The sequence below is a fragment of the Dendrobates tinctorius genome, unplaced genomic scaffold (genome assembly GCF_039654945.1).
Source record: "Dendrobates tinctorius isolate UK_male_01 unplaced genomic scaffold, ASM3965494v1 ptg000083l, whole genome shotgun sequence".
NCBI lineage: Eukaryota > Metazoa > Chordata > Amphibia > Anura > Dendrobatidae > Dendrobates > Dendrobates tinctorius.
The window spans coordinates 7947184-7970666 of NW_027361751.1; positions in this window are offsets into that span (position 1 = coordinate 7947184).

Here is a 23483-nt window from a genome sequence, read left to right on the forward strand (position 1 = left end):
ATCTGAATGAAAAGGGACTGTATGGTAGGAGACCCAGGAAGACTTCACTTCTTACCCCGAGACATAAAAAAGCCAGGCTGGAGTTTGCCAAAACTTACCTGAAAAAGCCTAAAACATTTTGGAAGAATGTTCTCTGGTCAGATGAGACAAAAGTAGAGCTTTTAGGGCAAAAGCATCAACATAGAGTTTACAGGAGAAAAAAGAGGCATTCAAAGAAAAGTACACGGTCCCTACAGTCAAACATGGCGGAGGTTCCCTGATGTTTTGGGGTTGCTTTGCTGCCTCTGGCACTGGACTGCTTGACCGTGTGCATGGCATTATGAAGTCAGAAGACTACCAACAAATTTTGCAGCATAATGTAGGTCCCAGTGTGAGAAAGCTGGGTCTACCTCAGAGGTCATGGGTCTTCCAGCAGGACAATAACCCAAAACACACTTCAAAAAGCATTAGAAAATGGTTTGAGAGAAAGCACTGGAGACTTCTAAGGTGGCCAGCAATGAGTCCAGACCTGAATCCTATAGAACACCTGTGGAGAGATCTAAAAATGGCAGTTTGGAGAAGGCACCCTTCAAATATCAGGGACCTGGAGTAGTTTGCCAAAGAAGAATGGTCTAAAATTCCAGCAGAGCATTGTAAGAAACTCATTGATGGTTACCGGAAGTGGTTGGTCGCAGTTATTTTGGCTAAAGGTTGTGCAACCAAGTATTAGGCTGAGGGTGCCAATACTTTTGTCCGGCCCATTTTTGGAGTTTTGTGTGAAATGATCAATGTTTTGCTTTTTGCTTCATTCTCTTTTGTGTTTTTTCATTTAAGACAAATTAATTGAAGATAATAATACCAAAGAATTTGTGTTTGCAATCATTTTCAGGAAGAAACTGAATATTATCTGACAGAATTGCAGGGGTGTCAATACTTTTGGCCATGACTGTACCTACAAACATATGGAAGCAAATGCCAAATATTTTTTTAAAAAAAATAGATAAACCTTTATTGAACAAAAAATTACGTATAATTTAAAATTTCAATGGGAAAAACAAGTTACAAAACAGATCTGCAAACACAGGAGTAGCTATACCTAATGTAGAGTATATGGTATGTTTGGTATCACTTTTAGAAGTAATTAAAATCCTTCTTATATAAAGGGTGAAAAGGTGGTAAAAAATAAGCAAAAAAGTACTTCCCTTATGTGAATTTAACCCATATTCATTACATCAATAAAAGGGGTTAGACTCTCTCAGGACATATATTTGCATGGTTAGTGCTTGTGAGAGTCAACGTACAAAAACCAAGTACCAGAAAAAAAAAGATTTTCTGATATGGTTAGATTAAATTTTTAAGGCCTAATAGCAGTCATTGGATGTCCAAAGATTGCTATATGTTGAACAGCAGTTAGTATATATCCAAATGGACACAAATTGATTGCAATAATGCGGAGGTCTAATTTAGAGAGGACACTAGTGTGAAATTCAACATCAAGAAATAAAAATGGATATTCAATCAGACATATTTGATATCACGGTTAGGGCTCATAAAATTGATGTATAGCGCAACCTACTCCTCATTGAAAGTAATGCACACAGACCTTATACATTCAATAGCTAAATTATACTAGAAGGTACAATTTACAATGCTCAAAGCTTCCAAATGAAGTTAACGGCAGTAAATAGTATATGGGATGAGTCCCATAGTATCAAGAGTATACATAGTGCTAAGGTGCATGGTCACGACCACTGACCCCAAAGGAAGACGCTAACACGAAACTCGCGTTGGGGCGCTACTATGCAACCAGGTCATGTATACCTTTTGTTTCTAAGAGCTTTCCTCTCTCCCTTACCATCTACCTAACCAGCTAGCAATTATAGTGGCACCATGTACCTTAGCACTATGTATACTCTTGATACTACGGGACTTGGTTTTTGTAAGATGACTCTCACAAGCACTAACCGTGCAAATATGTGTCCTGAGAGAGTCTAACCCCTATCCTTTGTGATACTTACTGTTGAGCTGTGTATCTGATCCTATTCTGTGTGATACTGACTGCTGAGCCGTGTATCTAATCCTATCCTGTGTGATACTGTCTGCTGAGCTGTGTATCTATTCCTATCCAGTGTGATACTGGCTGCTGAGCCGTGTATCTAATCCTATCCTGTGTAATACTGACTGCTGAGCTGTGTATCTAATACTATTCTGTGTGATACTGTGTGCTGAGCTGCGTATCTAATAATATCCTGTGTGATACTGTCTGCTGAGCTGTGTATCTATTCCTATCCTGTGTGATACTGACTGCTGAGCTGTGTATCTAATCCTATCCTGTGTGATACTGACTGCTGAGCTGTGTATCTAATCCTATCCTGTGTGATACTGTCTGCTGAGCCATGTATCTATTCCTATCCTGTGTGATACTGACTGCTGAGCTGTGTATCTAATCCTATCCTGTGTGATACTGACTGCTGAGCCATGTATCTAATCCTATCCTGTGTGATACTGACTGCTGAGCCATGTATCTAATCCTATTCTGTATGATACTGTCTGCTGAGCCATGTATCTAATACTATTCTGTGTGATACTGTCTGCTGAGCCGTGTATCTAATTCTATCCTGTGTGATACTTACTGCTGAGCCATGTGTCTAATCCTCTCCTGTGTGATACTGACTGCTGAGCTGTGTATCTAATCCTATCCTGTGTGATACTGACTGGTCAGCCGTGTATCTAATCCTATCCTGTGTGATACTGGGCTCCCCCTGCAGTCTGTGTCAGAGGGTGGTCTGTGTTGACACGGTAATAAATTGTGTTATTTCCAGCTTTACAGAAGGACGATAACACCATAGAAATGATAAGAATAATAGGCCTCAGTTACCACAACTGTCTACAAAGAAAACTGTTGCTGATAGCAACCAATCACAGCTCATTTTTCATCTTTTAAACAGCTCTGGGACAGCGTGGCGAGTTTTGAATGGCGACTTTTGTGTTTCGACTTTTATGTGGCAAAGTTTGTGTATGTGTCGTGAAATGTGTGCTGAGGGTGGTACATGTGTTGAAGCACGTGGTAGTGTGTGGCGCATTCTGTGTGTGTGTTCATATCCCCGTGTGTGGTGAGTATCCCATGTCAGGGCCCCACCTTAGCAACTGTATGGTATATACTCTTTGGCGCGATCGCTCTCATGCTTTAAGTCCTTGTTCACATCTGGCAGCTGTCAATTTGCCTCCAACACTTTTCCTTTCACTTTTTCCCATTATGTAGATAGGAGCAAAATTGTTTGGTGAATTGGAATGCGCGGGGTTAAAATTTTGCCTCATACCATAGCCTATGACGCTGTCGTGGTCCAGACGTGTGACTGTGCAAAATTTTGTGGCTGTAGCTACGACAGTGCAGATGCCAATAAATACACTTTTTCCCCATTATGTAGATAGGGGCAAAATTGTTTGGTGAATTGGAACACGCGGGATTAAAATTTTGCCTCACAACATAGCCTATGACGCTCTCGGGGTCCAGACGTGTGACTGTGCCGAATTTTGTGGCTGTAGCTGCGACGGTGCGGATGCCAATCCCGGTCATACACACATACATACATACATATACACCCACATTGAGCTTTATATATTAGATATAGAGACGTAGCAGTATGACCTACATAATGTACAGTGAGCATATCATCCTACAAAATGGAGAACAGGAGCACATAGCTCAAAAGAAAGAAAATAGTACATAAAATTGACAAAGTCAGTATAAAAATGTACAAAAGTCTTTGTTATTTAATTACTCACATACAAAAGGTATGGGCATATATAGCCACAAACTACAACAACAGGACAAGAATAAGATGGGTAGGAAACTATGTGGCACTGGTCACATTGAGCCCCTCATACTTTTTACTGGTGTATAATCATATGTCCTGAGCACCCCCATAAAGTGGGTCAGCCCCAGACAACAGGGTATAAACAAATCACTATTACTATCAGTCCAAGTGGTCAATTATATACGTAGAGCTAATGATGTCCCTGTGCCGAGCAGTGCGGAGGATCAGAATACACTGAGGAGACTAGAGCAGCGGGGTATGGGGAGAATTATATGGGGCCCATTATGCTGTATGAAGCAATATATGGGGACCAATATACTGTATGGAGCATTATATGGGGCCCATAATACTGTATACAGTAATATATGGGGCCCATTATACTGTATGGAGCATTATATATGGCCCATAATACTGTATACAGTAATATATGGGGCCCATAATACTGTATGGAGAATTATGTGGGGATAGGGGATGACTTTATGTTTGTTGTGGATCTGACTGCTGGGACCCCCATGATTCTGGGAAACGTAGCTTTGAAGAGCACCATGTAAATGGAGCTTTGTCAATCATACCCACTGTGGTGCCATTCACATGTGGCTCTTCAAATAACTCCTGTAAGAGAGTGATGAGGGGACGACAAAGTATAGCAAAACTTCACTGATCGGGGTGAGGAGTGTTATAGTTTGTGGGCTGGTAGGATTTGTGTGGCAGGGTTGCTTTTTTGTTCCAGTCCGGCCCTGTGCCAGGCCTACTGGATACTTCTGTGTTGTTCTTGTATGTGCGTGTGATGGTACTGACATCCTTGTGATTGGACACCTTTTTTTCTATTTATCTAAATCAAAATGTCCATTATTGTACTCAGTTTTACAGGATATAAAAATTTACTTTGTGTGCGGGGGGTGGGGGCGTCATCTTGCTGTTCGCCTCAGACAGCAGAGAGGCTAGGTTCACCCCTGAGTGTTAAGCCCCCGTTACACATAGCGATATCGCTAGCAATATCTCTGTAACGTCACCGATTTTGTAACGTAGCAGCGATATTGCTAGCTATATCGCTATGTCTGATACTTACCTCCGACCGGCTCCCCCGCTGCTCATCGCTGGTCGCGCGAGATCGTCCTGGACCATTTCTCGTCATCTGCTTCCTGCTGGGCTTCCTGTGGCGCCGATGAGCGACGCGTGGACGCGGGCGGGAGGACGTCAGGATCGCCGCGTCTGATAGGTAAGTAACGACCCCCGACCCCTGCTATGTCGCTGGTGAGATCTGCCTGTGTGGCAGCTCACTAGCGACCACTTAGCGATGCACCAGCGATCCATATTGTTGTCGGGATCGCTGGTGCATCGCTAAGTGTAACAGTACCTTTACACTTACGGCCCCTCACAGCTACTCTCAGTTTCCAGTCCACAAGAGTCATAGTCTCTATCCTGTAGCAACGCCTCCTGTGATTTCTCCATAGGAGGGGATGTGTCCCAATATGGCGACACTTGATTTTTCTTTACTGTAGATGCCTACTAATTACAGTGATATACGTATTCTCTTCATTTTGCTTCCCTTCACTTTTGCCTTCCGTTACCTCTCTAATGAAGGCTTTATACTGTCCTCCTAGGCTTCCTGCCCCAGGCCCCAATATTTTTTCTCCCTTTTCCAGTTAGGGACTGCTATTCGCTTCTTCTTCTCTGCTATCTCTTCTCTTACAGGCTCTTACTATCTGCTCCGGAAGTTACTGTGGGTGTTCCTTGCCAGAGAAACACCCACTGCATGCAGCACAGTAGCATAATAACTTAGTAACATAGGTAGCAAGGCCGAAAAAAGACATTTGTCTATCCAGTTCAGCCTATATTCCGTCAGAATAAATCCCCAGATCTACGTCCTTCTAAAGAACCTAACAACTGTAAGATACAATATTGTTACGCTCCAGGAAGACATCCAGGCCTCTCTTGAACCTCTCAACTGAGTTCTCCATCACCATCTCCTCAGGCAAGGAATTCCAGATTCTCACTGCCCTAACAGTAAAGAATCTTCTTCTTTGTTGGTGGAAAAACCTTTTCTCCAGATGCAGAGAATGCCCCCTTGTGACCATCACCTTGCTTGGTATAAACAGATCCTTGGAGAGATATTTGTATTGTCCCCTTATATACTTATACATGGTTATTAGATCGACCCTCAGTCATCTTTTTTCTAGACTAAATAATCCTAATTTTGCTAATATCTCTGGGTATTGTAGTTCCCCCATCCCCATTATTAATTTTGCTGCCCTCCTTTGTACTCGCTCTAGTTCCATTATATCCTTCCTGAGCACCGGTGCCCAAAACTGTACACAGTACTCCATGTGCGGTTTAACCAGGGATTTGTACAGCTCACACTAGACCTCCGGTCTTTACACAAATACCAAATACTTATTTTCCACCATAATATGCAAATAAAATGAAAAAAAAACAGACAATGTGATTTTCTGGATTTTTTTTTTCTCAGTTTGTCTCCCATAGTTGAGGTCTACCTATGATGTAAATTACAGACGCCTCTCATCTTTTTAAGTGGTGGAACTTGCACTATTGCTGACTGACTAAATACTTTTTTGCCCCACTGTATATTGTCTACTTGATAAAGTGTCCGTGTGGTCTAGCATACATAGGTGAAACAACACAAATGGTTAAAGACAGAATATCTCAAGATAAATCAAACACCAGGTGCAAGAGAACTCATCTCCCTTTACCACACCACTTCCTCGACAAGGGACATAATATCTCTCAGTTAAAGTTCCAGGTGTTGGAACAGATTGAACCTAACAGGAAGGGTTACAACAGGACTAAAACCCTGAAAAGAAGGGAAGCCTATTGGATTTTTACGCTCCAGACTCTGGAGCCTAAGGGACTGAACAGAGACTATGATACACTAAGTTTCCTGTGAAACAGTGGTGTTCTCTATCATCCATTTGTTCATTGTACTATTTCTGTATAACATATGTATTTGATTTTTGTTTTTATCTTTAGGCATTAACAATATTTTCTCTTCTTTTTCTTAAACAATGTTTTTATTAGGCTGAGTGCAGACGGAGTTTTGAGCCCTGCGGATTTTTCCGTGCAGAATGGAAGAAAACCGCAGGTCAAATGACCTGCATTTTTCCTGCGGATTTCTTCCATTTTTCACGCGGTTTTCATGCGGTTTTTGTGCGATTTTCCATTGTGGGTTTCCCCCTGCGGATTTGGTGACAGGGGAGATAGAAAACCGCACAAAAGAAGTAACATGCTGCGGATTTTGTACCGCAGGAAAACCGCGCGGAAAAATCCGCAGCGTCTGCACAGCGTTTTTTTTTTTCCATTCATTTTAAAGGTACTGTACATCACAATGCGGATATGCAACGTTTCTGCGCGGTAAAATCCGCTGCAGAAACGCTGCAAATCTGCATCGTGTGCACACAGCCTTATTAAAGTTTTCAAGATAACAGAAATATAAAAAAAAACATACATTCATATAATGTAAGTCATTTCCATATAGCATTTTGAGCATTGTACAGCAATACAATATAGTATGATGCTATTTTCCATCATGTTTCAAAAATGAGGACACTTGAGATGAATGTAAACAATAATAAACAAAACAACCAATGGGCAAATGTAGAAACACTGGCAGGCATCTGGAAATATGAAGTTTTGAGCATAATATGAGTGAGAAAAGGGAAAAAAAAAAAAAAAAAGGGTTCAAGATATAAAAACATTTTCTATTTTAGATTTGAGTTCTAACCATTTATTCCATCTATCTCCAAATAGTTTTATTGATAGATTATTAATATAGTGAATTTTTTCATATGTGTAATGTTTGTCGACCAGCATAATCAATGTTACAACATCAGGTGGTTGCTTGTTGTTCCAACCTTTCGCTATAAGATACACAGCAGACATTAGAATATGAGCGACCAGAAATTTTTCTTTCTTAAACCTATAGATTCCAAAAAGTAACAAGGCTAGGGCTGGATGTGGGTGGACGCGCCAGTTACATATAATCGAAATTAATTGAAAAACCTTGAGCCAATATACCTTTAAAATAGAGCATCCCAAAACACATGAAGCAAGTCAGCTTGTGATCCACATCCGCGCCAGCATAGACCAGACCCCCGCCCCTCCAAAGTATCTGAGTCTTTTCGGAGCGAGATAGTATCTATGGACCAGCTTATAATGAGTCTCAAGAATATTCATACATTTTGTGGCTTTTGCCGCTACTTTAAATGATGTTGTCCATTTGGGAATTTGTATTTGTCTCTGTAGAGTGGTTTCCCACTTTTCAAAACATCCTTTATTGGAAAAGGTGTATTTGTTGCTTAGAATATTGTATAAGGGTTTTAAGAAACTCTTGTGGCTGGGAGGTGTGTTAATTAAAAAATTGTAAATAGTATGATTAATCATGACCACTCCACAGAAATTTTTCTTATACTTACAATACTCCTCTTTGAGCAGGAGATATGTCATGTACTCAGTATTGGGAACTCCAAACTTGGTTTTAACCAGTTCAAAAGGTATAACTCTATTATTAACAAGTAAATCATCAACGAACGTGATGGAGAATTTTGTCCAGCTGTCAAACAGTGGTCTCAAAGAGATTCTGACAGGCGACAAAAAAGGAATTCTCAACTGTTTAGTCGAATAGGGGTAAGCATTAAACTTCCTCCTGCACAAATATGACCAGCAAATCATAGAAGCCCTAAGTAGAGTTGAGCGAAACGGGTCGAAAAATTTCAAAAGTCGCCGACTTTTGGCAAAGTCGGGTTTCATGAAACGAAACCCGACCCTAGGATGAGGTCGGCCACGAGGTCGGCGACTTACGCGCCAAAGTCGCGTTTCAAAAGTTTGTTTTGCGCTCTTTTTCAGCCAATCAGGATCCACGGACACTGTGGGCAACGTGATGACATAGACAGGGGTCACCACCATCTTTCAGAAGGGCATGCAAGTGATTGGCTTGCTTTGGTGGGCGTCACAGGGGTTATAAAAGGGCGTGCACGCCGACCGCCATCTTACTTCTGCCGATCTTAGCATAGGGAGAGGTTGCTGATTCTGTAGGGAGAGCATTAGGCAGGGAAGAAGAAAAAAAACTGCTTCTGCTGCTAGCAATTTTGCCTGTACAACACACCAGTCACTGTGTGTGCAGTGCAAGGGGAGGCTATATTGTGGTGGATCAGCGGTGTTGGTTATTAGGCTGCCTTCTAAGGCTTCCTGACAGCTGCATTGCTGTTTACCCACTGCTCTGCAAACTGCTTTTTTAAAAGCAATCCCAATTTTTTTTTCTCGTCCTGCTGAGGTACTGAGCGTGCATTTTTTCACACCATATAGCATCAGTGGGCCTCACACAATCCAAAAGTGTCCAGTGTCCACTAGTGTCTGCAGAAATTCAAAATCTCCCTTATCATGTAGTCACTTTTTTCACACCTGTGCCATCGAGCCTGTGACATAGCGCTCTGATATTCAGTGGGCCTCACACAATCCAAAAGTGTCCAGTGTCCACTAGTGTCTGCAGAAATTCAAAATCTCCCTTATCCTGTAGTCACTTTTTTCACACCTGTGCCATCGAGCCTGTGACATAGCGCTCTGATATTCAGTGGGCCTCACACAATCCAAAAGTGTCCAGTGTCCACTAGTGTCTGCAGAAATTCAAAATCTCCCTTATCCTGTAGTCACTTTTTTCACACCTGTGCCAACGAGCCTGTGACATAGCGCTCTGATATTCAGTGGGCCTCACACAATCCAAAAGTGTCCAGTGTCCACTAGTGTCTGCAGAAATTCAAAATCTCCCTTATCCTGTAGTCACTTTTTTCACACCTGTGCCATCGAGCCCGTGACATAGCGCTCTGATATTCAGTGGGCCTCACACAATCCAAAAGTGTCCAGTGTCCACTAGTGTCTGCAGAAATTCAAAATCTCCTTTATCCTGTAGTCACTTTTTTCACACCTGTGACATCGAGCCTGTGACATAGCGCTCTGATATTCAGTGGGCCTCACACAATCCAAAAGTGTCCAGTGTCCACTAGTGTCTGCAGAAATTCAAAATCTCCCTTATCCTGTAGTCACTTTTTTCACACCTGTGCCATCGAGCCTGTGACATAGCGCTCTGATATTCAGTGGGCCTCACACAATCCAAAAGTGTCCAGTGTCCACTAGTGTCTGCAGAAATTCAAAATCTCCCTTATCCTGTAGTCACTTTTTTCACACCTGTGCCATCGAGCCTGTGACATAGCGCTCTGATATTCAGTGGGCCTCACACAATCCAAAAGTGTCCAGTGTCCACTAGTGTCTGCAGAAATTCAAAATCTCCCTTATCCTGTAGTCACTTTTTTCACACCTGTGCCATCGAGCCTGTGACATAGCGCTCTGATATTCAGTGGGCCTCACACAATCCAAAAGTGTCCAGTGTCCACTAGTGTCTGCAGAAATTCAAAATCTCCCTTATCCTGTAGTCACTTTTTTCACACCTGTGCCATCGAGCCTGTGACATAGCGCTCTGATATTCAGTGGGCCTCACACAATCCAAAAGTGTCCAGTGTCCACTAGTGTCTGCAGAAATTCAAAATCTCCCTTATCCTGTAGTCACTTTTTTCACACCTGTGCCATCGAGCCTGTGACATAGCGCTCTGATATTCAGTGGGCCTCACACAATCCAAAAGTGTCCAGTGTCCACTAGTGTCTGCAGAAATTCAAAATCTCCCTTATCCTGTAGTCACTTTTTTCACACCTGTGCCATCGAGCCTGTGACATAGCGCTTTGATATTCAGTGGGCCTCACACAATCCAAAAGTGTCCAGTGTCCACTAGTGTCTGCAGAAATTCAAAATCTCCCTTATCCTGTAGTCACTTTTTTCACACCTGTGCCATCGAGCCTGTGACATAGCGCTCTGATATTCAGTGGGCCTCACACAATCCAAAAGTGTCCAGTGTCCACTAATGTCTGCAGAAATTCAAAATCTCCCTTATCCTGTAGTCACTTTTTTCACACCTGTGCCATCGAGCCTGTGACATAGCGCTCTGATATTCAGTGGGCCTCACACAATCCAAAAGTGTCCAGTGTCCACTAGTGTCTGCAGAAATTCAAAATCTCCCTTATCCTGTAGTCACTTTTTTCACACCTGTGCCATCGAGCCTGTGACATAGCGCTCTGATATTCAGTGGGCCTCACACAATCCAAAAGTGTCCAGTGTCCACTAGTGTCTGCAGAAATTCAAAATCTCCCTTATCCTGTAGTCACTTTTTTCACACCTGTGCCATCGAGCCTGTGACATAGCGCTCTGATATTCAGTGGGCCTCACACAATCCAAAAGTGTCCAGTGTCCACTAGTGTCTGCAGAAATTCAAAATCTCCCTTATCCTGTAGTCACTTTTTTCACACCTGTGCCATCGAGCCTGTGACATAGCGCTCTGATATTCAGTGGGCCTCACACAATCCAAAAGTGTCCAGTGTCCACTAGTGTCTGCAGAAATTCAAAATCTCCCTTATCCTGTAGTCACTTTTTTCACACCTGTGCCATCGAGCCTGTGACATAGCGTTCTGATATTCAGTGGGCCTCACACAATCCAAAAGTGTCCAGTGTCCACTAGTGTCTGCAGAAATTCAAAATCTCCCTTATCCTGTAGTCACTTTTTTCACACCTGTGCCATCGAGCCTGTGACATAGCGCTCTGATATTCAGTGGCCTCACACAATCCAAAAGTGTCCAGTGTCCACTAGTGTCTGCAGAAATTCAAAATCTCCTTTATCCTGTAGTCACTTTTTTCACACCTGTGCCATCGAGCCTGTGACATAGCGCTCTGATATTCAGTGGGCCTCACACAATCCAAAAGTGTCCAGTGTCCACTAGTGTCTGCAGAAATTCAAAATCTCCCTTATCCTGTAGTCACTTTTTTCACACCTGTGCCATCGAGCCTGTGACATAGCGTTCTGATATTCAGTGGGCCTCACACAATCCAAAAGTGTCCAGTGTCCACTAGTGTCTGCAGAAATTCAAAATCTCCCTTATCCTGTAGTCACTTTTTTCACACCTGTGCCATCGAGCCTGTGACATAGCGCTCTGATATTCAGTGGGCCTCACACAATCCAAAAGTGTCCAATGTCCACTAGTGTCTGCAGAAATTCAAAATCTCCCTTATCCTGTAGTCACTTTTTTCACACCTGTGCAATCGAGCCTGTGACATAGCGCTCTGATATTCAGTGGGCCTCACACAATCCAAAAGTGTCCAGTGTCCACAAGTGTCTGCAGAAATTCAAAATCTCCCCTGTCCTATAGACACCTTGTACCTTGTTTTACATTACTATATAGTTTGTTGGATTTTGTCTACATTTCTACCAAAAATGAGGAAGGCTGGTGGAAGAGGCCGTGGAATTGGGCGGGGGTTGGCAGCTGGTAATGATGGTGTTGGTGGTGGATCTGATGGTAGTGGCAAAAGCAAAATAGGACCGAATGCAGGAGGTGTTGAGCCTGCATCATCATCTGGCTCCACAAGGCCTCGAAGGCTTAGTTTTCTAGGAGTTGGCAAACCGCTTTTAAAGCCAGAGCTTCAGGAAAAAGTTTTGTCTTACATTGCTGACTCAGCCTCCAGCTCTATCGCCTCCTCTTCTGAAGTTGTAAAAAATAAAAGCACTGAGTCGTCATTGGAGGCTCATGTTCATGAACCACACCTTTCCTTGTGTCCTTCACCCCAACCAAGATTGAAGGATGACGCAGGCCATACTACTGATTACTCCATGGAGCTGTTTTCACATACCATGCCTGGATTATCAAGTGAAATGGTGAATTACCCAGGCCAAGATGAATCTGACATGGAGTGCACTGATGCACAGCCGCTGATAGATGATTCTGCTGGTACATTCACTCAGAGCACTACATTGTCCTCGCAGTGTACAGAGCCAGATTCTGACCCTGATGAGACTCAGGTGCCCCTTCCCGCACACTATACCACCATACACGGTGACACAGAGGAAGGTGCACATGACATTGAAGAGGAGGTGATGGATGACCCAGTTGTTGACCCAGATTGGCATCCATTGGGGGAAAGGGTGCTGCTTCCAATAGTTCAGATGAGGAGGAGCATCCACAGCAGACATCGACATCGCAACAGCTGTTATCTGGCAGGCCCGGAGCACTCCAAAGACAGGTTCCAAAAATCAAAAGAGTTGCTGGACAGCTTGTCCAGATGGTCAAAAGATCACAGCGTGCTAGGCCGCAAAATGTCTGCCAAAGTAGGAAGAGTGCAGTGTGGCACTTTTTTGAACAAAATCCTCATGATCAGGCCAAGGTTATCTGTAAGAAGTGCGCAAAGACCTTTAGCCGAGGGAAAAATCTGAAAAATTTGAATACCAGTTGCATGCTTAGACATTTAACCAGCATGCACTTGCAAGCGTGGACACAACACCAAACCTCAAGTGCCACATGTGCAACTGATCACAAAGAAGGTAGTCAACAACGCTACATTGTTTCCCCCACTGTAAGCCCACCGGTTAGCACAGCAGCAAGTGTTGAGGTGTCGTTGCAAGGCCACAGCAGTCAGGGAATCCCACTGTTATATCAACGAAATACTGAATCTAGGCCATCAGAAAGAACACCAACTCCATCACCATCATCAACCCTCTCTCAGTCCGCCCTGTCCACCGCTACTTCCACCATATGCAGCTCTCAAGTCCAGCTCACCCTCCCAGACACTATGCGTAGGTCAAGAAAGTACTCAGTCTCTCATCCGCGTACACTGGGTTTGAACGCCCACATTGCCAAACTAATCTCGTTTGAGATGATGCCCTATCGGTTGGTGGAAAGCGCAGCTTTCCGCGAACTCATGGCCTATGCAGTACCACGCTATGACCTACCCAGTCGCCACTTCTTCTCTCGCAAAGCCATCCCAGCCCTCCACCATCATGTAAAAGACCGCATTGTCCATGCACTCAAGCAGTCAGTGAGTGGAAAGGTGCACCTCACAACTGATGCATGGTCCAGTCGGCATGGCCAGGGCCGTTACGTGTCCATCACTGCGCACTGGGTTAATATGGTGGATGTAGGGTCCACAGGGGACAGCGTTGGTGGGACAGTGCTGCCTAGCCCACGGTATAGGAAACAGTTGGCTGTAGGCGTTCGACCCTCCTCCTCCTCCTCCTCCTCCAGAAGCGAAAGCTCGTCCACAGAGCGCAGTCGTACGAGCACTCCATCTGCAGCTGCCACTGTTGCACACGAGGTGTCCCCCTATCGAGCAGCTAGTGGAAAGCGTCAGCAGGCTGTGTTGCAGATGATGTGTTTGGGCGACAGACACACCGCCGAGGTGCTGGCCGAGTACTTGAAGCGACAAACTGAGTCATGGCTGGGCAGTGTACATCTTGAGGCAGGCAAGGTAGCTAGTGATAACGGCCGTAATTTTGTGGCAGCCATAGCCCTTTCAAAACTCAGCCACTTACCTTGCTTGGCTCACACCTTGAACCTGGTGGTGCAGTGCTTCCTCAAAAATTATCCGGAGTTAACAGCCCTGCTCCAGAAGGTGCGAAGACTGTGCGCGCACATCCGCCGGTCGCCTGTACACTCCGTTCGTATGCAGAAGCTGCAGCGATTGCTCCACCTTCCCAACCACCGCCTCATTATCGACATTGCAACAAGGTGGAACTCCACCCTGCACATGGTGGAGCGGCTGTGCGAGCAGAGGCAGGCCATAATGCATTTGTGGGAGGATACACGGCCAGGCACTTTGAGAGCAGACATGGAGTTGACAGGTGTGCAGTGGTCGAAGCTGAAAGACCTCTGTAAAGTCCTTCAGTGTTTTGAGGAATGCACACGGCTGGTAAGCGCAGACGACGCCATCCTAAGCATGAGCATCCCACTTATGCGTCTGCTCATGCAAACTTTGACGCACCTTAAGGAGCAGGCGTTTGCAGCCAATGTTGATGAGGAGGAAGAGGAGGAGGGAATCCTTGATGACATTCAGCCATTGTCTGCTCAGGGACCTCTCCTGGACGAGGTGGAGGAAGAAGAGGAGGAGGAGGATGATGATGGGGATGATTACTTAGGGGAGGAGGATGCATCTCGTGGGGCAAGTGAAAATGTTGGCGTGGCAAGGTCTGGTACAGGGTTTGTGCGTGACTGGAGGGATGTGGATTTGCCAGAAAGTGCTCCTCCACCCAGCACTCGCAGTGCATCATTGACACCGGGAACATTGGCCCACATGTCAGATTGTGCTTTGCAGATACTAAAAAGGGACCCCCGCATTGCCAAAATGATGAACGATGACGACTACTGGTTGGCCAGCATCCTGGATCCACGCTATAAAGGCAAATTACAAAACATCATGCCACAGGAGAACCTTGACCTAATATTGGCTAATAAACAAGCAACTCTGGTAAATCGGTAGCTTGAGGCATTCCCAGCACACAGCAGCGGTGATGGCTCTCACACGAGCCGTACGGGCCGGGGGGCAGCTTGGCAGAGGTGTTCATGGTGCACACAGCAGAAGTGGCGTTGGAGACAGGGGTTTCATGACAATGTTGTGGACTGATTTTTCACGGACTGCTCACACAACTGGTAATACTGCATCGATGGAAAGTGACAGGAGACAGCAGTTGTCAACTATGGTTACAAACTACTTTTCCTCCCATATCGATGTTCTCCCACACAGGTCATTCCCCTTTGACTATTGGGCCGCTAAACTGGACACCTGGCCTGAATTGGCACAATATGCCTTACAGGAGCTCGCTTGCCCAGCTGCAAGTGTGCTATCGGAAAGAGTCTTCAGTGCAGCTGGATCAATCCTGACAGAAAAAAGGACCCGTCTATCAACCCAAAATGTGGATGATCTAACCTTCATTAAAATGAACCATGCATGGGTTTCCAAGGATTTTGTCCCACCTTCCCCTGATGACACATAGGGTGACAGAAAAATGGCTTGCTTTGGTCCACCTCTTCCTGGGACTTGACCTATCTCGCCTTTTGCATCAGCTGAATGTCCAACATCAACATATGCCACTTTCTAAAACTCCCTAACTGTGCTGCCTCCCCCCCCCCATGGCCGGGGTCACCACCTAGCGCACGACACCGTGCGAGTGCCGTTGCCCTGGACAGGTGGGTAGGCCGACTCTTGGGCGCGGGCACTGGCACAGGGTCCCTCATAGTGCAATCAAGTGTCTCTGATGGTGGTGGTGCACACCCGCCATCAGACACACTGCCGTACTATGAGGGGCCCAGTGCCAGTACCGACGCCCACGAGTGGGCCCCCCTTGCTTGGGCAGGGCCCCAGCATTTGCAATCTTTACCTCTCCCTGCTCCTCCGCTGTGTAGTCTGGGCCGTCAAATCCATACTGGGCCTGACACCGTCTGAGCCTGCCTCCTGATGTATAGACATATATTTTGAATGTGCACGCTATCCATACATGTTATCCAGGGATACGGTACCCTTTCTCACCTTTGTGCAATCACGTGCAAGCCATACTGGGCCTAACACCGTCTGAGCCTGCCTCCTGATGTATAGACATATATTTTGAATGTGTACGCTATCAATACATGTTATCCGGGGATACGGTACCCTTTCTCACCTTTGTGCAATCACGTGCAAGCCATACTGGGCCTAACACCGTCTGAACCTGCCTCCTGATGTATAGACATATATTTTGAATGTGTACGCTATCCATACATGTTATCCGGGGATACGGTACCCTTTCTCACCTTTGTGCAATCACTTGCAAGCCATACTGGGCCTAACACCGTCTGAGCCTGCCTCCTGATGTATAGACATATATTTTGAATGTGTACGCTATTCATACATGTTATCCTGGGATACGGTACCCTTTCTCACCTTTGTGCAATCACGTGCAAGCCATACTGGGCCTAACACTGTCTGAGCCTGCCTCCTGATGTATAGACATATATTTTGAATGTGTACGCTATCCATACATGTTATCCGGGGATACGGTACCCTTTCTCACCTTTGTGCAATCACGTGCAAGCCATACTGGGCCTAACACCATCTGAGCCTGCCTCCTGATGTATTGACATATATTTTGAATGTGTACGCTATCCATACATGTTATCCGGGGATACGGTACCCTTTCTCACCTTTGTGCAATCACGTGTAATCCATACTGGGCGTGAGAACGGCTGGTGAGCTGTTAAGCAAGCTACAGCACCTGTGGTTTGCACACGTAAGTTTTTCATTTTTTCAGGAATGACGGTTAGGCCTAATTCCGGAACTGCGGTTGACCTGCACTTACTGGGAAATCATCGTTCGCGGGTAATAATTGTAATCAGTGATCCCCATCACTAACGTTGTTCAGCGGGTTATCTGCACCTGTAAGCGACAAACGCTGGCCTTTTCAGTGTAGCGCACATGCAGCCACGGACATGTAAGGGCATGACACACCAGTTATTGGCCAATCTCATGTGCCAGAGCCTCACGTGTCCCTCTAGTAAGCCGGACTCGGACCGCAGGGCATGACGGAGTCTCGTTCGTTAACGGAATTAAGCTTGCAATGTGTGCATCTGTTCTGTAGCTGGCATGGTTGAGGTTTCCCAGGTGGAGTCGAATTTAACCGTAGGCTCCACTCCTGGTGGTGCCCTTCTGGACATTCCTTTAAGGTTCAGCTTTGCAACCATACTGCCCACGTAAAACAAACACTTTGCCTTCATGAACGCTGTTTGGAGGGTCATGACTCGTGGGAATAACGCCGCCCAATCAGTTAACCTGCTAGAAAGATCCTTCGTTGCTCCCAAGCATGACATCACACTCCCTAGGAGGAAGGTAATGCCACTGTGGCGACCGTACTCCTGGGGGCGACACAAGTGCACTGATGCCCAGCCACTGCTCGATGAATCTGCTGGTACATTGACCCAGACCACTACATTCCCCTCGCACGCTACACGGCCTGAATCTGACCCTGATGAAACTCAGGTTACCCTTCCCATATACAGTTCCATCTTACACGGTGACAAAGAGGAAGCTGCAGGTGAAAGTGCAGGTTCGGCCCACCCGCCATCAGACACACCACCGTACTATCAGGGGCCCTGTGCCAGTGCCGTCGCCAACGAGAGGGCCCCCCCTGCTTGCTCAGGATCACAGCACTTGCAAGGTTGAAATACTGTGCAGTGAGATGGAAGATGGGGACGACGAGGAGTCCAGACTAGTACAGGGATTCCCTAGCGAGGAGACATATTTGATTGTTTTCAATGTTGGGACAGCAATTTTTGGGGAGCACTATACTCTGGAGAATGATAGATGGGGCCCACCATACACTGGAACATTCCAAAGGTGGACATCAGACACTGGAGCAGCATTTACAGGGCCCATTATACACTAGAGCATTAGAAATGGGGCCCATTATGTTTGGAGCATTATTTGGGCCCATAAGACAGTGGAGCTTCATCCATGGGGTCCAACATATACTGTAGCATTATGTGGAGCTCATCATATACTGTTTCAAACATTATATGGGACCAATGATTCTGTATGGAGAAATAGATGGGCCTCGTCATGAGATGTTAAAAGTGAAGTATTTTTCATTGTACTATACCGCTATTTCTCTGCCGTATCGGAGCATGATGAGTTGTGGTATGTGTTAAAGGGGCGCTCTTTCGCCCAGGGCACATGAAAACTTGGAGCCAGCCCTACCCCCCCACAACTTTAGCCAAATAACCCCCATTTTTCAGTGCGTAACTTGTATTATGAAGTTAATTAAGGTTGACAAGCTTAAGTAAGAAGAATTGATGCTTTTGGCATTCAAATGGGCACTGTAGGTGTGTTTCCTGTCCTCCTCTCACTGCCGACTTTTATTCCCCATTGACTTACATTGGGTTTCGTGTTTCGGGACGACCCCGACTTTTCCCTATAATCGGCCGATCTTGCTCGACCCGACTTTTGGAAAAGTCGGGTTTCACGAAACGAAACTCGACCCTAAAAAAACAAAAGTCGCTCAACTCTAGCCCTAAGTATTGGGTTCTCTATATTTGTAATCTCTTTCCTGTGCAAGAGAAAATAAGATATATATCGTAGTGGCTCTTTGTTAGGCATCAGATTTCTCTCAATTTCTGGCCATCCCATCTCGATCTGTCCCATAAACCACATTTTTGTTAGCTCAGCCATGGTAGCAAGGTAGTATGCCTCTAAGTCTGGGAGGGCTATCCCACCATTTTCTTTGGATTTGAGCAGAGTATGTTTCTTCACTCTAGGTTTTTGGTTGTTCCATATGAATTTATTCATTTGATAGGTGAGTTTCTGTATAGATTGCATTGAAAAAGGTAAAGGAACATTTCTATAGAAAAATAATACCTTTGGGAGGCAAAACATTTTATACAGAATTATTCTACCCATCCAAGTGGCCGGGGTTTTTGACAGTTCTCTCAGCTTAAGCTCGAGAGACTGCAAAAGACATTCAGTGTTCACCTCACCCATATGTGTAAGATTACCTGTGAGCCATATTCCGAGATATGGGATCTTAGCACAGTCCCAATTGAAAGGGTATCTGTCTCTTAGTTGCTGTTTAATGGGTGCTGGAATAAAAAGTGACAAAACATTAGTTTTCTTTATGTTAAGTTTGTAATATGAAACCGATCCAAACAGGTCTATGATGTCCCAAATCTGTTTCAGAGAGGCAACAGGATCTGTCAATGTGAGGATTATGTCATCCGCATATAGATTTATTTTATGATCTGAATCTCCCAGCCGGATACCCCGTATCCTACCCAAGTCCCTTATCATTTGAGCCAATGGCTCCAGACTCAGGATGAAAATAATTGGAGACAGGGGACAACCCTGTCTGGTCCCATTTGTTCTGAAAAATTTTTCAGACATGTGCTATTGACCAGTACAGAGGCAGACGGCTGAGAATAAAGAGCTCGAATTCCCTTTATCATCTCTCCACCAAAATCCATCCTTTCAAGTACTGCGAAGGCATAAGCCCAATTGACACGATCGAAAGCTTTCTCGGCATCAAGGGCTATAAACAGACTGGGAATTTTTTTCTTATTACATAAATGTAAGTGGTGCAGAACGCTTCTAGAGCTGTCAGAGGTTTGTCTATGTTTTACAAAACCCACTTGATCGGGTTGTATAAGGTAGGAAATAACATTCTGCACCCTCTCCGCTAGTATTTTTGCATAAATTTTGATATCTGCATTTAGAAGGGATATGGGTCTATAGTTTTCGATTTTTGTGGAGTCTTTATCCGGCTTAGGAATTACCACAATTGTGGCCCTCAGCATGTCTGCACTACACACACCTCTTGATTTTATGAAATTTAGGGTATTAGTTAGATACGGGACAAGATCTTTTTGAAATGTTTTGTAATACTCTATTGGGAAACCGTCAGGGCCTGGAGCTTTATTATTTTTCAAATTATTGATCACAAGAGAGACCTCGCCCTCCGAAAAGGGTGTGTCAAGGAGTTCCCTCTGATCTGGAGATAAAGATCCTAATATTACATTGTCTAGAAAAATTGTTATCATCTCTTCTGTAGGAGGGGGATTAGCCCCATTTTCCCCTATGTTGTATAAATTAGAGTAAAATTTCTCAAAGGCCAAGGCTATTTCTTTTGGTTTTTCTATAGTTAGTGAATTCTGGGATTTTTTTTAATAAATTGCTTCTTATTTATAGGTTTGAATCTACTGGCCATACTTTTTGAAGTCTTATTGTTATTTATATAAAACCCTGCTCTGTTGAACAGAGTCTTTTTCTCATAGATGTTTATGAGAAGGTTTCTTAACTCCAGCCTGAGAGAATATAACTCGTTGTGTTTGGTAAAATTTTTATCTGCTTTGGCTAGGTTCTCTAGTTTTGTAATTTGTTCTAGTAATGTTTTTTGTTTGCGCTCTCTTTCTTTCTTTTGTCTTGAGGCCATCTGGATCAAGTGTCCCCTGATGACACACTTATGTGCCAGCCACAAAGTTTCAGGTGTGATCTCCTGGGATTTATTCTCTCTAAAATAATCCATCAGAGTATTTCTTATTAATGTTATATTGTCTGAGGAGTCTACAACAAATTTGCTGTATCTCCAGTTGTAATGTCTTTGGTCTAGTGAGGAGATGCGAAGTGTCAACAGAATAGGAGCATGGTCTGACCATGTGATAGGACCAGTTTGAAAATCTACGTATAAATCTAGTAATGAGAAGCTGGTAAATATGTGGTCTATTCTGGTGTAGGATTTGTTGTGAGGGCAGAATCGGGTATATTCTTTTGAGGTGGGGTTTAAAATTTTACAGCTATCGTGTAGGTTGGAGTCTTCCAGCCACTTCTTCAGGTTTACACTCCTATAGTATGAAGCAGAGGAAGAGCAGTCAGTGTCTGGGTCTACAATACAGTTGAAATCTCCCCATATAATTTGACCTTTGCTGAAGCTAGAGAGTTTTCTCTTAACTTTGTTGAGAAAATTAATTTGTCTAGCATTGGGAGTGTACACATTGACCACAGTATATTCTGTACCCTCTAGTGTGAAATTAATGGCCAGCTGTCTGCCTTTATTGTCTTTATGTACATCTGAAATTACCACAGGTAGATCCTTTTGAAAGGCAATGGCTACCCCAGCTTTTCTTCTTCCTTCATTATTGGAGAAGAAAATCTGAGGATATTCTGCATTTTTGAATCTTACATTATCGATCTCCAGAAGATGGGTCTCCTGTATCATTACAATATTTGCTTTTAGTCTAGTAATCTCTCTCCACAATGCAAATCTTTTGAAAGGACTATTAAGCCCATTCACATTAAATGACAAGATTTTCAAATCCATAGTATGTCTGAGGGTGTAAATGCAATAAATGTATCAACAAGACAGAATATTTAACCTGAACATGAACCCGAGGGATATGGTATTTCTCTGGAAAGTTTTTGCCAGTGCCTGCTTTGCCTGCATATAAGAACATTTAACAAACTAAGAAAAGAGAAATATTACTAAATATGAATTTCTCAAGAGAAATGATGCCAAGAGAGAGGCTCTCAGTTAGCACGTGGGGGGTATAAAAGTTCAGGCCAAGAGCCAGGGTCAGCACCTACCAAGGTCTTTATCTTTTCTTTTGTGTAGACCAGGTTGATGATAGACGTCTTGGATGTTGCGGAGAGTTGCTCCTCTCTTGATTGGAGGATGATGGAGTCTTCATTGGAGGAATACCTAAATCCTGGAATATTTGCAGTTTCGGAATGCTCAACACTAGTTACAACAGGACTAAAACCCTGAAAAGAAGGGAAGCCTATTGGATTTTTACACTCCAGATTCTGGAGCCTAAGGGAATGAACAGAGACTATGATGCACTAAGTTCTCTATCATCCTTGTGTTCATTGTACTATTTGTGTATAACATATGTATTTGATTTTTGTTTTTATCTTTAGGCATTAATAATATTTTCTCTTCTTTTTCAATAGAATCGTTAAGCCTCCTCTTCACTTCCCCACTGGGCACCTCTGTTTACTCAGTATAGTATATGTTTCACCAACCCCCTTTTTTTTTACAGCTGGTCCTCTACCTAACTAGTCAGTGTTTATACATCTACATATGAATTTCATACCATATTTATCAAACAATAAACTTTTTTCAGAAATAGGGGGATTTAATACCCCTGTTCTGTACACATAACGAGTTCCTTCCTTTTATACACACTATAATGTGTCCACATGCTAATTCCTGAATGCATTTCTTTCAGGAGGGGTTTTACATACATACCCCTTATACATTAACAGTGGCCATCATAAACACAATATAGGGGCATTGGTTCCCTAACACATTACCACAACCTTTCCGGCTAACATATATACTCTATTCAACAGGGTGACCCTTGTGAGCCCGGTTTGTTTGCAACAGCACGGACGCTGACACCACGGTCACATGACCGCTATGACGCTTTCTCACTAACTGACATGCGCAGTTCATTCAGCGCTTGTCCCATATACAGCGCTGACGCGATGCTTCCTTATCATGTGACCACTATGACGCAGCTCAGGGGGATGTCCCCGCCGGGTTATAAACCCGGAAGCGCTCACTGTGTAATGGCGTCCTCCATTCACAATGGTGCATACCGCACATGCAAGGAGCCACCATCACAGGTAAATACCAGGGACCCATGCCACACACCGCGCTTTTTGACTTCTTGTTATGTGTTACACCACTCCGTCATACTCACCCGGCCTCCGCTCCCACGCCACAGCCGGCCTCTGCTCCCACGCCATAGCCTCTCTCCACCCGACGGCCACGGCGGTCGCCTCTGACGGGCTCGCGGCCAACGCCATCCCTGCATGCAATGTGCATGCACCATAGGCCGCGGCTGCGCCTCCCTGCTGCTTCTTGTGCTCCGGCTGCGCCCTGACCCGGAAGCACCTTCGGACCAATGGCAGACCAGATGGGACTATATCAGGCCACTTCCCCCTGAGGGAGGCGCCTGATCGTTGTGTTACCTTGCACACTGGGCCCTGCTTCCTTCTGTGCTCTCTACAGTCTCTCGGTGCCGTCCTCAGTGTTTCCTGCAGCAGCCTCACAGCCTTTCTTCCGTGTTCGCCAACAGTTACTCTCAGTCCTGCTCCAGTGTTCCTGTTTCCTTCGTCTCCTGCCACCGGTGTTCCTGTTCCATCCTGTTCCAGTCCTGCCGTCCTACTCCAGTCCTTCCTCCGGTGTTCCTGTTCCATCCTGTTCCAGTCCTGCCGTCCTACTCCAGTCCTGCCTCCGGTGTTCCTGTTCTATCCTGTTCCAGTCCTGCCATCCTACTCCAGTCCTGCCT